Genomic DNA, 15633 nt, shown 5'->3' with positions numbered 1-15633 from the left:
AGGTGCAATTGTCAAACGCACGCTAGTTTTCACATTTTTGCAGAGGAAGTGTTTTTACATCAAACTAAGATGTTTGGTGCAGTTTATCTCAAGTGAAAACATTTGCATGAAAACTAGTCATCTCGTTCAATGACAACAAACACTTCCTTGAAGAATCCCATCCCTAGTTCCTGTGCTACTAGGAGTAAGAGTAGATTATGGGTCTGCAATGGATAGCTGCCGTTTTACGGGCTCCTGACCAATTCTGCTATTTGGTGTGTTTTTTCACACTGATCTTAACTTTTTCTGTACATAATATTTCCACCATTTCCACCGGAAACAGCTTCTGGACATTAGCGATCACTAACCTCGATTTGGATGAAGATTTCTACTTCAACGAGTAGGCAGTTTTGTATGTACTGCTCATTCTGGACCAGGCCCTATCCCTGGGCCTCGAAAGATGAAGAGATGGCGCAAGAGAGGAAAATTAATGGGCTCCCTGACGAGAGTAAGTAATCCGTCTCTACCCTTTGGCGAGTAAGTAATCCGCCTCTACCCTCTGTTCTATTGGCGAACGTACAATCTTTAAAGAACAAACTGGACGAGTTCCGGAGTCGTGGCTGAACAAAGATATGGATATTAAACATCTAGCTGTTTTTTTTGTATCGTCAAGACCGAAAGGCAGCTTCGGATAAGGTTAAGAGTAGAGGTGTGTGTCTCTTTGTTAACAATAGCTGGTGAGCAATCTCTAATTTTAATAAGGAAGTCTCAAGGTTTTGCTCGGCTGAGTTAGAATACCTTATGATGGGGCCTCCCGGGTGGCGCAGTGGTTAAGGGCGCTGTACTGCAGCGCCAGCTGTGCCATCAGAGTCCCTGGGTTCGCGCCCAGGCTCTGTCGTAACCGGCCGCGACAGGGAGGTCCGTGGGGCGACGCACAATTGGCCTAGCATCGTCCGGGTTAGGGAGGGATTGGTCGGTAGGGATCTCCTTGTCTCATCGCGCACCAGCGACTCCTGTGGCGGGCCGGGCGCAGTGCGCGCTAGCCAAGGTTGCCAGGTGCACGGTTTAGCCTCCGACACATTGGTGCGGCTGGCTTCCGGGTTGGATGCGCGCTGTGTTAAGAAGCAGTACGGCTGGTTGGGTTGTGTATCGGAGGACGCATTACATTCAGCTTTCGTCTCTCCCGAGCCCGTACGGGAGTTGTAGCAATGAGACAAGATAGTAGCTACTACAACAATTGGATACCACGAAATTGGGGAGAAAAAGGGGTAAAATTAAAAAAAAAAAAAAAAAAAGAATACCTTATGATAAGCTGCAGACCATACTTTTTACCAGAGAGAGTTTTCATCTATATTTTTCGTAGCTGTCTATTTACCACCACAAACTGATACTAGCACTAAGACCACACTCAATGAGCTGTATAGCTGTATATAAGCAATCTAGAAAATGCACATCCAGAGGCAGCGGTCCTAGTGGTCGTTGATTATAATGCAGGGAAACTGAAATCTGTCAAACGTAATTTTTACCGGTCACCTGTGCAACTAGAGGCAAAAAAATTGTAAAACACCTTTAATTCACACACACATACACATAGAAATCTCACCCTCGCCCTCCTAACTCTATCCTCCTGATACCTACTTACAAGCAAAAACTCAAACAAGAAGTACCAGTGAAGTGGTCTGAGGATGTGGATGCTAAACTACAGGACTGTTTCAGTAGCACAGACTGGAATATGTTCAGATAACATTGAGGCGTTTACCACATGAGTCACCGGCTTCATTAATAACTGCATCGATGACGTCATCCCCACAGTGACCATGCGTACATATCCAAACCAGAAGCCATGGATTACAGGCAACATCTTCACTGAGCTAAAGGCTAGAGCTGCTGCTTTCAAGGTGAGGATACTGATCTGGACACTTGTAATAACATCTGCTACAACCTCCAACAAGCCATCAAACTGACAAAACGTCAATACAGGACAAAGATCGAATCCTAATATGCCAGCTCTGACGCTCGTCAGATGTGGCAGGGCTTGCAAACTATCACAGATTACAAAGGAAAACCCAGCCATGAGCTGCCAACTGACACAAGCCTACCAGACAAGCTAAGTTCCTTCTATGCTCGCTTCGAGGCAAGCAACATTGAACCATGCATGAGAGCACCAGCTGATCTGTACGACTGTGTGATCTCGCTCTCCGTAGCTGATGTAATTTATTTTAAACAGGTTAACATTCACATACGGATAACCAGACCTCGTACTCAGAGAATGTGCTGACCAGCTGACAAGTGTCTTCACTGACATTTCAATCTCTCCCTGACCTATTCTGTAATGCCTACATGTTTCAAGCAGACCACCATAGTCCCTGTGCCCAAGACTATTGCCCCGAGGTACTCACGTGTGTAGACATGAAATGCTTTGAAAGGCTGGTCATGGATCCACAGATGACGAAATCTCTATTTCACTCCACACTGCCCTCTCCCACCTGGAAAAGAGGAACACCTACATGAGGATGCTTAGTACCTTCAGAAATTATTGTTACAGCCTAAATTAAAAATGTATTAAATTGATTTAACACACAATACCCAAATTGACAAAGTGAAAACATGTTTGTAGAAATGTTTGCAAATATCTAATTTACTTAAGCATTCACACCCCTGAGTCAATACATGTTAGCATCACATTTGGCAGTGATTACAGCTGTGAGTCTTTCTGGTCTCTAAGAGCTTTGCACACGAGGATTGTACAATATTTGCACATTATACTTTTTATTTTGTTCTTCAAGCTCTTCATGTTGGTTGTTGATCATTGCTAGACAGCCATTTTCAAGTCTGGCCATAGATTATCATGCCGATTTAAGTCAAAACTGTAACTAGAGCACTCAGGAACATTCAATGTCATTTTAGTAAGCAACTCCAAAGTATATTTGCTCTTCCATGTTGGTTGTTGATCATTGCTAGACAGCCATTTTCAATTCTGGTCATAGATTATCATGCCGATTTAAGTCAAAACTGTAACTAGGGCACTCAGGAACATTCAATGTCATTTTAGTAAGCAACTCCAAAGTATATTTGGCCTTGTGTTTTCGGTTATTGTCCTGCTGAAACCTCAATTTGTGTCCCGATGTCTGTTGAAAAGCAGACTGAACCAGGTTTTCCTCTAGGATTTTGCCTGTGCTTAACTCTTTTTCCATTTATTTTTATCCTAAAAAAAAACTCCTTAGTCCATGCGGATGACAAGCATACCCATAAAATGATGCAGCCCCCAACATGCGTGGTATTCAGTGGTACTCAGTGATGTGTTGTGTTGGATTTGCCCCAACCATAATGCTTTGTATTCAAGACATGAAGTTAATTTCGTTGCCATATTTATTTGCAGTTTTACTTTAGTTTATTTTTGCGAACATGATGCATATTTTGGAATATTGTTTATTATGTACTGGCTTCCTTCTTTTCACTCTGTCATTTAGGTTAGTATTGTGGAGTAATTACAATGTTGTTGATCCATTCTCAGTTTTTTCCCATCACAGCCATTAAACTCTGTAACTGTTTTAAAGTTACCATTGTTCTCATGGTGAAATCCCTGAGTGGTTTCCTTCCTCTCCGGCAACTGAGTTAGGAAGGACACCTGCATCTTTGTAGTGACTGGGTGTATTGATACAACATCTAAAGTTTAATTAATAACTTCACCATGTTAAAAGGGATATTCAATATCTGCTTTTTTTTTTACCAAAAGGTAGCCTTATTTGCAAGTGTCATGGTTCCTCCTGGCACCAGAGGGCGGTAGAGACCGCCCTAGAGACTTTTATTGTACTCAGGTGTGTTTTATTATTTCATGATTGTTTCCCCTTTAAGAGAGGTGTGTTTTCTGTTTCCCTTTGTTAGTTCTTGAATTCAGTTCCCTGTATGTCTCCCCCGTGTGAGTTTTGAGTGCTAGAGGATGTTGTTTTTGGTTTTAAGTATTGTTGTGTTCTCCATTATTCAAGTAAAGTGTTTATGTTTTTCCCAAGTTGCTGATTCCTGGTCAGGTTCATTCTCTGCTCATGGGTTCAACTCTACCTTGTCACAGTGAGGAATTGGAAAACCTCCCTGTTTATTGTGGTCGAATCTGTGATTGAAATTCACTGCTCGACTTAGGGACCTTACAGATAATTGTATGTGTGGGGTACAGAGATGAGGTAGTCATTAAAAACCCATGTTAAACACTATTGCAGACAGTGAGTCCATGCAACGTATGTGACTTGTTAAGCAAATGTATACTCCTGAACTTATTTAGGCTTGCCATAAAAGGGATTGAATACTTATTGACTCAAGACATTTCAGCTTATTTTTTATCACATTTGTAACAACTTTGACATTATGAAGTTGTGTGTAGGCCGGTGACTCAATTTAATCAATTTTAAATTCAGGCTGTAACACAATGTGGAAAAAGTCAAGGGGTGTGAATATCTGAAAGCACTGTAGCTCAGAATTCAACACCATAGTGCTCTCCAAGCTCATCACTAAACTCAGCACCTAGGGACTAAACACCTGCAACTGGATCATGGACTTCATGACGGGCCGCTCCCACGTGTTGAGGGTTGGCAACACATGCTTGCTTATTCTCCTCCTGTACTGCATGTTCACCCACGACTGCGTGGCCATGCACGGCTCCAACACCATTAAGCTTGCTGATGACATGACGGTGGTTGGCCTGATCACTGACAATAAGGAGACAGCCTATAGCGAGGAGGTCAGTGACTTGGCAGTGTGGTGCCAGGACAACAACCTCTCCCTCAACGTCAGCAAGACAAAGGAGCTGATTCGTGGACTACAGGGAACGGAGGGCAGAGCACATCCCCATCCACATCGGCGGGGCTTTAGTGGGTTGAGAGCTTCAAGTTCATCGGTGTCCACACCATTAAGGAATTATCATGGTCCTCACACACCAATGCAGCCATGAAGATGGCCCTACAGGGCCTCTTCCCACTCAAGAGGCTGAATATTTTGTATGGGCCCAGATCCTAAAAAGTTCTACAGCTGCACCATTGAGAGCATCTTGACTGGCTGCATCACCGCTTGGTATGGCAACTGCTTCTGATCGCAAGCTGCTACAGAGTGTAGTGCGTACGGCCCAGTACATCACTGGGGCCGAGCTGCCTGTCATCCAGGACCTCTATACCAGGCAGTGTCAGAGGAATGCCCTAAAAATTGTCCAAGACTCCAGCCACCCAATTCATAGTCTCTTCTCTCTGCTACCACACATCAAGTGGTACCAATGAAGCAAGTCTGGAACCAACAGGACCCTGAACAGCTTCTACCCCCAAGCCATAATATTGCTTAATAGTTAACAAATAGCTACCCTGACTATCTGTCTTTTGACTCATTACATACACTGCTGCTACTGTTAATTATCTATCCTGTTGCCTAGTCACTTTATCCCTACCTATATGTACATATCTACTTCAAATACCTTGTGCACCTGCACATTAACCTGCATTTCATTGTTATTCTACACCTGATACAAAACAAAGCATGTGACAAATACAATTTGATTTGATTAGTATGGTAGACCAATCAGAAGTATGGGCGTAGACTTCGGTTACCAAACTTCAACTTGCCTCAATAAAAATGTGTGTATAAACAGCAGAAAAAAAACCTGACGAAACGAACAAAAACATAATCAAAACATTTTGTCATCATATATGCACAAACTGTTTTGACTCGGAAGCATGCCACAGACTTAATGTTATATCAACGGCAGATTCTTTTTGAGAATCTGTCTTGCACATAGGCAATGATACATTAGACATGAGCCTAGTAGTTTGTATAAAATTGCGAATGTTATGTGTAAAAACATTTAAGCCAACGTGTGCACCACAGGTGGCTGCTGGCACTTTAATTGGGGAGGATGTGGTCATAGTTGTCACTACTCCCGCTAGTAACCACCAGTAATGGCAACTGACATTACGCACACCTGGCAACAATCATTGCTCACACCTGTACTTCATCATCACCCTGATTAATCTCCCTTTATTTAGCCCTGAGTAGCCTCAGTCTTCAGGCAGTGTTGGTTTTGTTCATGTTCAGTATGCTACCCCTAGTTTGATTATTGTCATGGTGCTTAATCTCACCTTCTGCACCTGCTTCCTGACTCCCTATGTATGTGTTACAATAGTAAGGGGTTGAATGGAATTAATGGTATGGTATCAAACATGTGTTTGATACCATTCCATTTACTCCATTCCAGAGATTATGAGATGTCCTCCCTCATGTGAGAAGGTACATAGCTCGATTGCAATGCAATTTCGTCTGCTATTTCTGGAAAAGTACAAATATGATCTGTAAGATGGGTCCATTATGTTTATGAAACATTACATTTGCGAGTGTCACGCCCTGGTCTTAGTATTTTGTGTTATCTTTATTATTTTGGTCAGGCCAGGGTGTGACATGGGTTTACTTATGTGGTGTGTTTTGTCTTGTTTTTTTTGTAGGTATCGGGATTGTGGTATAGTGGGGTTTTCTAGGAAAGTCTATGGTTGCCTGAAGTGGTTCTCAATCAGAGGCAGGTGTTTATCGTTGTCTCTGATTGGGAACCATATTTAGGCAGCCATATTCTTTGAGTGTGTCGTGGGTGATTGTTCCTGTCTCTGTGTTAGTGTGCAACAGTATAGGCTGTTCGTGTTACGGTTTTTGTATTGTTTGTTTTTCATCTTTATTAAAGATGTATAAAAATTACCACGCTGCATTTTGGTCCGCCTCTCCTTCATCGGAAGAAAACCCTAACAGCGAGGAGAATAACGGAGAATGGACATTTTCCCCATTCTCTTTATATTATATTTAATCTTTATCCAGCTCCTATGAAAAGTTTGGATGTGCGTAAAACCCTCCATAGTCTAAGTTGCCTTGTCTATATTATACACCCAGGGGAGAAATTATGGTGCCTGTAACTGTATTTAGACAGCCTATTTAAACAAGTTTTTATACCTATTTTGCCAATTGGCCTGAACCCCCGCCGACCCATCACGACTGGACTACTGACATAATTTTCCCAAGTTTATTTTTTCTCAATCTGGCTCCTCTGTCGCCACGTCCCCTGAATGCCCATCTGCTAGCCTGCTATCCACGGCCCGCTAGATGTCTAGAGCATATCGGACTGTAAGCTTATGAGGCCCATCGGACAAATTCTTTGGCCACTATATCTATTTTGCCAATTGGCCTGGACTCTTTTACCACACAGAGCCCTTCTGATCGACGACGATTGGTCTGCCGACGTAACAGCACGAGGGGGCTACAACAGACTTAATTTGTCGCGACGTCCCTCTAAGGCCCTTCTGATAATTTGCTAGCCCCAGCCTGCTAGCTGCCTGAATCGCCGTGTCTCCGGCCCACCGAGCCATTCACTGGACCCCTATGATCACGCGGCTACACATGCCTCTCCCGGATGTCAATATGCCTTGTCCATTGTTATTTTGGTTAGCAATTGCATTCCCCAGGCGCTCTCATTTGTTGACTTCTGTAACCGTAAAAGCCTTGGTTTCATGCATGTTAACATTAGAAGCCTCCTCCCTAAGTTTATTATATTCACTGCCTTAGCACACTCTGCCAATCCGGATGTCCTAGCCGTGTCTGAATCCTAGCTTAGGAAGACCACCAAAAATCCTGACATTTCCATCCCTAACTGTAACATTTTCCGACAAAATAGAACTGCCAAAGGGGGCGGCGTTAGCCTGCAGAGTTCTGTCTTACTATCCAGGTCTGTACCCAAACAATTTGAGCTTCTACTTTTAAAAATCCACCTTTACAGAAACAGGTCTCTCACCTTTGCTGCTTGCCATAGACCACCTTCTGCCCCCAGCTGTGCCCTGGACACCATATGTGAATTGATTGCCCCCCATCTAACTTCAGGGCTCGTGCTGTTAGGTGACCTAAACTGTGACATGCTTAACACCCCAGCCATTCTACAATCTAAGCTTGCTGCCCTCAATTTCACACAAATGATCAATGAACCCACCAGGTACAACCACAAGTCTGTAAACACGGGCACCCTCATAGATATCATCCTTTTTATTTTTTTTTATTCACCTTTATTTAACCAGGTAGGCAAGTTGAGAACAAGTTCTCATTTACAACTGCAACCTGGCCAAGATAAAGCACAGCAGTGTGAACAGACAATAACACAGATTTACACATGGAGTAAACAATAAACAAGTCAATAACACAGTAGAAAAAAAAGATTATTTACATTGTGTGCAAAAGGTATGAGGAAGTAGGCAATAAATAGGCCATAGGAGTGAATAATTACAATTTAACAGATTAACACTGTGTTAATCTGTGATAAATGTGTGATAAATGATAAAGTGATAAATGATAAATGAGTGATAAATGATCATGTGCAGGTAGAGATACTAGTGTGCAAAAGAGCAGAAAAGTAAATAAATAAAAACAGTATGGGGATGAGGTAGGTAAATTGGGTGGGCTATTTACCGATAGACTATGTACAGCTGCAGCGATCGGTTAGCTGCTCAGATAGCAGATGTTTAAAGTTGGTGAGGGAGATAAACGTCTCCAACTTCAGCGATTTCTGCAATTCGTTCCAGTCACAGGCAGCAGAGAACTGGAAGGAAAGGCGGCCAAATGAGGTGTTGGCTTTAGGGATGATCAGTGAGATGCGCGTGCTACGGGTGGGTGTTGCCATGGTGACCAGTGAACTGAGATAAGGCGGAGCTTTACCTAGCATGGACTTGTAGATGACCTGGAGCCAGTGGGTCTGGCGACGAATATGTAGCGAGGGCCAGCCAACTAGAGCATACAGGTCGCAGTGGTGGGTGGTATAAGGTGCTTTAGTAACAAAACGGCTGGCACTGTGATAAACTGCATCCAGTTTGCTGAGTAGAGTATTGGAAGCTATTTTGTAGATGACATCGCCGAAGTCGAGGATCGGTAGGATAGTCAGTTTTACTAGGGTAAGTTTGGCAGCGTGAGTGGAGGAGGCTTTGTTGCGAAATAGAAAGCCGACTCTAGATTTGATTTTAGATTGGAGATGTTTGATATGAGTCTGGAAGGAGAGTTTACAGTCCAGCCAGACACCTAGGTACTTATAGATGTCCACATATTCTAGGTCGGAACCATCCAGGGTGGTGATGCCAGTCGGGCGTGCGGGTGCAGGCAGCGAACGGTTGAAAAGCATGCATTTGGTTTTACTAGCGTTTAAGAGCAGTTGGAGGCCACGGAAGGAGTGTTGTATGGCATTGAAGCTCGTTTGGAGGTTAGATAGCACAGTGTCCAAGGAAGGGCCAGATGTATACAGAATGGTGTCGTCTGCGTAGAGGTGGATCAGGGAATAGCCCGCAGCAAGTGCAACATCATTGATATATACAGAGAAAAGAGTCGGCCCGGGAATTTAACCCTGTGGCACCCCCATAGACTGCCAGAGGACCGGACAACATGCCCTCCGATTTGACACGCTGAACTCTGTCTGCAAAGTAGATGGTGAACCAGGCAAGGCAGTCATTAGAAAAACCGAGGCTAATGAGTCTGCCGATAAGAATGGTAATTGACAGAGTCGAAAGCTTTGGCCAGGTCGATGAAGACGGCTGCACAGTACTGTCTTATCGATGGCGGTTATGATATCGTTTAGTACCTTGAGCGTGGCTGAGGTGCACCCGTGACCGGCTCGGAAACCGGATTGCACAGCGGAGAAGGTACGGTGGGATTCAAGATGGACGGTGATCTGTTTGTTAACTTGGCTTTCGAAGACCTTAGATAGGCAGGGCAGGATGGATCTAGGTCTGTAACAGTTTGGGTCCAAGATGTCTCCCCCATTGAAGAGGGGAATGACAGAGGCAGCTTTCCAGTCCTTGGGGATCTCAGATGAAACGAAAGAGAGGTTGAACAGGCTGGTAATAGGGGTTGCGACAATGGCAGCGGATTTCAGAAATAGAGGGTCCAGATTGTCAAGCCCAGTTGATTTGTATGGGTCCAGGTTTTGCAGCTCTTTCAGAACATCTGCTATCTGGATTTGGGTAAAGGAGAAGCTGGGGAGGCTTGGGCGAGTAGGTGCGGGGTGGGGGGGGGGGGGGGGGTGTCCCAGAACTTTTTGGAGTTAGAGCTACAGGATGCAAATTTCTGCTTGAAAAAGCTGGCCTTTGCTTTCCTGACCAACTGCGTGTATTGGTTCCTGACTTCCCTGAACAGTTGCATATCGTGGGGGCTATTCGATGCTATTGCAGTCCGCCACAGGATGTTTTTGTGCTGGTCGAGGGCAGTCAGGTCTGGAGTGAACCAAGGGCTATATCTGTTCTTAGTTCTGCATTTTTTGAACGGAGCATGCTTATCTAAGATGGTGAGGAAGTTACTTTTAAAGAATGACCAGGCATCCTCAACTGACGGGATGAGGTCAATATCCTTCCAGGATACCCGGGCCAGGTTGATTAGAAAGGCCTGCTCGCTGAAGTGTTTTAGGGAGCGTTTGACAGTGATGAGGGGTAGTCGTTTGACCGCGGGCCCGTAGCGGATACAGGCAATGAGGCAGTGATCGCTGAGATCCTGATTGAAGACAGCGGAGGTGTATTTGGAGGGCAAGTTGGTCAGGATGATGTCTATTAGGGTGCCCATATTTACGGATTTAGGGTTGTACCTAGTGGGTTCCTTGGTGATTCGTGTGAGATTGAGGGTATCTAGCTTAGATTGTTAGACTACCGGGGTGTTAAGCATATCCCAGTTTAGGTCACCTAACGGAACAAACTCTGAAGCTAGATGGGGGGCGATCAATTCACAGATGGTGTCCAGGGCACAGCTGGGAGCTGAAGGGGGTCGGTAGCAGGCGGCAACAGTGAGAGATTTAATTTTTTTAATTAGAAGTTTGAACTGTTTGGTTATGGACCTGGAAAGTATGACATTACTTTGGAGGCTATCTCTGCAGTAGATTGCAACTCCTCCCCATTTGGCAGTTCTATCTTGACGGAAAATGTTACAGTTGGGTATGGAAATCTCAGAATTGTTGGTGGCCTTCCTAAGCCAGGATTCAGACACGGCAAGGACATCAGGGTTGGCAGAGTGTGCTAAAGCAGTGAGTAAAACAAACTTAGAGGGGAGGCTTCTGATGTTGACATGCATGAAACCAAGGCTTTTTCGATCACAGTCAACAAATGAGGGTGCCTGGGGACATGCAGGGCCTGGGTTTACCTCCACATCACCCGCGGAACAGAGTAGGAGTAGGATGATGGTGTGGCTAAAGGCTATCAAAACTGGTCCCCTAGAGCGATGGTTACAAGGAATAAAAGGAGCTATATTCAGGGCATAATGTGCAGACAGGTATGGTGGGCTGCGGGTACAGCGGAGGTAAGCCCAGGCACTGGGTGATAAGAGAGGTTGTATCTCTGGACATGCTGGTTATAATGGTGAGGTCACCGCATGTGTGGGAGGTGGGACAAAGGAGGTATCAGAGGTATGAGGAGTGGAACTAGGAGCTCCATTGTAAAAAAAACAAACAATGATAACTAACCTGAACAACAGTATACAAGGCATATTGATATTTGAGAGAGACATACCGCGAGGCATAAAGTAATCGCAGGTGTTGATTGGGAGAGCTAGCTAAAACAACAGCTGATTAGCTGTTGTTGTCTCACCTAACACAACAACAGCAGGTAAAATGGCGATGACTAGGCAGAGAGGGTCAGATTAACTACACACAGAGCCTGAGTTTGTGGCTGGGGCTGACAGATAAAACAAAATAATAAACAGAATGGACAGTCCAGCAGGCATCAGCTATGTAGCCAAGTGATCATAGTGTCCAGGGGGCAGCAGTAGATGGAACAGGGAAGCCACCACTACGCTAGCATGCGGGCGACACTGCTTTTAAAGTTAGTAGCCCGGGGCTAGTAGGAGCGTCTGCTCCGACGGAGGCCGGTTTGAAGGCACAGTGGATGGAGTATTCGTCGGCAGACCAGTCGTGGTGGTGCGGCGGGGCGCCGTGTCGATAGAGAATCCAAGCCAGATGGCGAAAGAGGTATTGTAGAATTTAGTTTGCTAGCCGGGAGATGTGCCTGGCTCACGGCTAACTGGTGCTAGCTTCGTGGCAGTGGCGTAAGCCACTATAGCCAATCGGTAGCAGCGGTGATCCGGTGCCAAGGTCCAGAGTTTGCAGCAAGGATCCGGTGGAGTATTGGGCTCTAGCCGTGTATGAGTGGGGTTCGGGTGAGCAGCTGAGTATGCCGGAAGGTGGGCCTCAGGGATAGCTTCGGTACTGGGTGCAAGCTAGCTGTGAGGATCAGAAGTAGTGGTCCAGGGATTACGGCAGGAATCCGGCGTTGTTGTGGAGAGACAGTCCGATACTGGTAGACTGGCGAGTATTATCCAGGCTAAAAACAGGGCTGGTATCTGTGCAGAAGGTAAAAGCCGCTAGCAGTGGCTAACAATGACTAAACAGCTTGTAGCTAATTAGCTGGTTAGCTTCTGGAGGTTCTTGAATGTGTTCTAAAATTAAAAGTAATAGCGATTCCGTATCACATTGGGTGAGGCAGGTTACCGGAAGGTAAATAAAATTGAAATATATATTCAAAAAATACGAAAAATACAAAAGTACACGAGAGGACGAACAAAACACGTCTTCACTGCTACGCCATCTTACCAACCTGCCCTCCAAATACACCTCTGCTGTCTTTAACCAGGATCTCATTGCCTGCGTCCGTAATGAGTCTGCGGTCAATGACCACCCCTCATCACTGTCAAACACTTCAGCGAGCAGGCCTTTATAATCAACCTGGCCTGGGTATCCTGGAAGGATATTGACCTCATCCCGTCAGTAGAGGATGCCTGGTTATTCTTTTAAAAGTGGCTTCCTCACAATCTTAAATAAGCATGCCCCATAAAAAAAAAAATTGAACCAGGAACAGATATAGCACTTGGTTCACTCCAGACCTGACTGCCCTTGACCAGCACAAAAACGTCCTGTGGCGTTCTGCATTAGCAATGAATAGCCCCTGCGATATGCAACTTTTCAGGGAAGTTAGGAACCAATATGCAAAGGCTAGCTTTTTCAAACAGAAATTTGCATCCTGTAGCACAAATTCCAAAAAGTTATGGGAGTGGGGAGCTGGGAGGAGGTGCTCTTATTCCCCATGGACTTTAGTAAAGTCCATGGGGAATAAGAGCACCTCCTCCCAGCTCCCCACTGCACTAAGAAACACTCTCACCACCGATAACTCTACGATAATCGATCATTTCTAAAAGCATTTTTCTACGGCTGGCCATGCTTTCCACCTGGCTACACCTACCCCAGTCAACAGCTCTGCACCCCCCACAGCAACTTGCCCAAGCCTCCCCCATTTATTCTTCATCCAGATAGCTGATGTTCTGAAAGAGCTTCAAAATCTGGACATGCTACAAATCAGCCGGGCTAACCAATCTGGACCCTCTCTTTCTAAAATTATCTGCCGAAATTGTTGCAACCCTTATTACTATCCCGTTCAACCTCTTTCGTATCGTCTGAGATCTTTAAAGATTGGAAAGCTGCTGCGGTCATCCCCCTCTTCAAAGGGGGTGACACTCTAGACCCAAACTGTTACAGACCTATATACAGTGCCTTGCGAAAGTATTCGGCCCCCTTGAACTTTGCAACCTTTTGCCACATTTCAGGCTTCAATCATAAAGATATAAAACTGTATTTTTTTGTGAAGAATCAACAACAAGTGGGACACAATCATGAAGTGGAACGACATTTATTGGATATTTCAAACCTTTTTAACAAATCAAAAACTGAAAAATTGGGTGTGCAAAATTATTCAGCCCCTTTACTTTCAGTGCAGCAAACTCTCTCCAGAAGTTCAGTGAGGATCTCTGAATGATCCAATGTTGACCTAAATGACTAATGATGATAAATACAATCCACCTGTGTGTAATCAAGTCTCCGTATAAATGCACCTGCACTGTGATAGTCTCAGAGGTCCGTTAAAAGCGCAGAGAGCATCATGAAGAACAAGGAACACACCAGGCAGGTCCGAGATACTGTTGTGAAGAAGTTTAAAGACGGATTTGGATACAAAAAGATTTCCCAAGCTTTAAACATCCCAAGGAGCACTGTGCAAGCGATAATATTTAAATGGAAGGAGTATCAGACCACTGCAAATCTACCAAGACCTGGCCGTCCCTCTAAACTTTCAGCTCATACAAGGAGAAGACTGATCAGAGATGCAGCCAAGAGGCCCATGATCACTCTGGATGAACTGCAGAGATCTACAGCTGAGGTGGGAGACTCTGTCCATAGGACAACAATCAGTCGTATATTGCACAAATCTGGCCTTTATGGAAGAGTGGCAAGAAGAAAGCTATTTCTTAAAGATATCCATTTAAAGTTTGCCACAAGCCACCTGGGAGACACACCAAACATGTGGAAGAAGGTGCTCTGGTCAGATGAAACCAAAATTGAACTTTTTGGCAACAATGCAAAACGTTATGTTTGGCGTAAAAGCAACACCCTGAACACACCATCCCCACTGTCAACCATGGTGGTGGCAGCATCATGGTTTGGGCCTGCTTTTCTTCAGCAGGGACAGGGAAGATGGTTAAAATTGATGGGAAGATGGATGGAGCCAAATACAGGACCATTCTGGAAGAAAACCTGATGGAGTCTGCAAAAGACCTGAGACTGGGACGGAGATTTGTCTTCCAACAAGACAATGATCCAAAACATAAAGCAAAATCTACAATGGAATGGTTCAAAAATAAACATATCCAGGTGTTAGAATGGCCAAGTCAAAGTCCAGACCTGAATCCAATCGAGAATCTGTGGAAAGAACTGAAAACTGCTGTTCACAAATGCTCTCCATCCAACCTCACTGAGCTCGAGCTGTTTTGCAAGGAGGAATGGGAAAAAATGTCAGTCTCTCGATGTGCAAAACTGATATAGACATACCCCAAGCGACTTACAGCTGTAATCGCAGCAAAAGGTGGCGCTACAAAGTATTAACTTAAGGGGGCTGAATAATTTTGCACGCCCAATTTTTCAGTTTTTGATTTGTTAAAAAAGTTTGAAATATCCAATAAATGTCGTTCCACTCCATGATTGTGTGCCACTTAAATACAGTTTTATATCTTTATGTTTGAAGCCTGAAATGTGGCAAAAGGTCGCAAAGTTCAAGGGGGCCGAATACTTTCGCAAGGCACTGTATATTCTACCCTGCCTTTCTAAGGACTTCGAAAGCCAAGTTAACAAACAGATCACCGACCATTTCGAATCCCACCGTACCTTCTCTGCTATGTAATCTGGTTTCCGAGCTGATCATGGGTGCACCTCAGCCAAGCTCAAGGTCCTAAACGATATCATAACCGCCATCGATAAGAGACAGTACTGTGCAGCTGTATTCATTGACCTGATCAAGGCTTCGACTCTGTCAATCACCACATTCTTATTGGCAGACTCAACAGCCTTGGTTTCTCAAATGATTGCCTTGCCTGGTTCACCAACTACTTCTCAGAGTTTAGTGTGTCAAAATCTGAGGGCCTGTCCAGACCTCTGGCAGTCTCTATGGGGTTGCCCCAGGGTTCAATCCTCTGGCTGATTCTTTTCTCTGTCTACATCAATGATGTTACTCTTGCATGCTGGTGATTCTCTGATCCACCTCTACGCAGACGACACCATTCTGTATACTTCTGGCCCGTCTTTGGACACTGTGT

This window comes from Oncorhynchus mykiss, chromosome 17, assembly GCF_057628025.1.
Source record: "Oncorhynchus mykiss isolate SJ-2025 chromosome 17, ASM5762802v1, whole genome shotgun sequence".
NCBI classification, from domain to species: domain Eukaryota; kingdom Metazoa; phylum Chordata; class Actinopteri; order Salmoniformes; family Salmonidae; genus Oncorhynchus; species Oncorhynchus mykiss.
The sequence above is the reverse complement of the archived record's forward strand: the minus strand, read 5'-3'. Positions refer to the sequence as shown.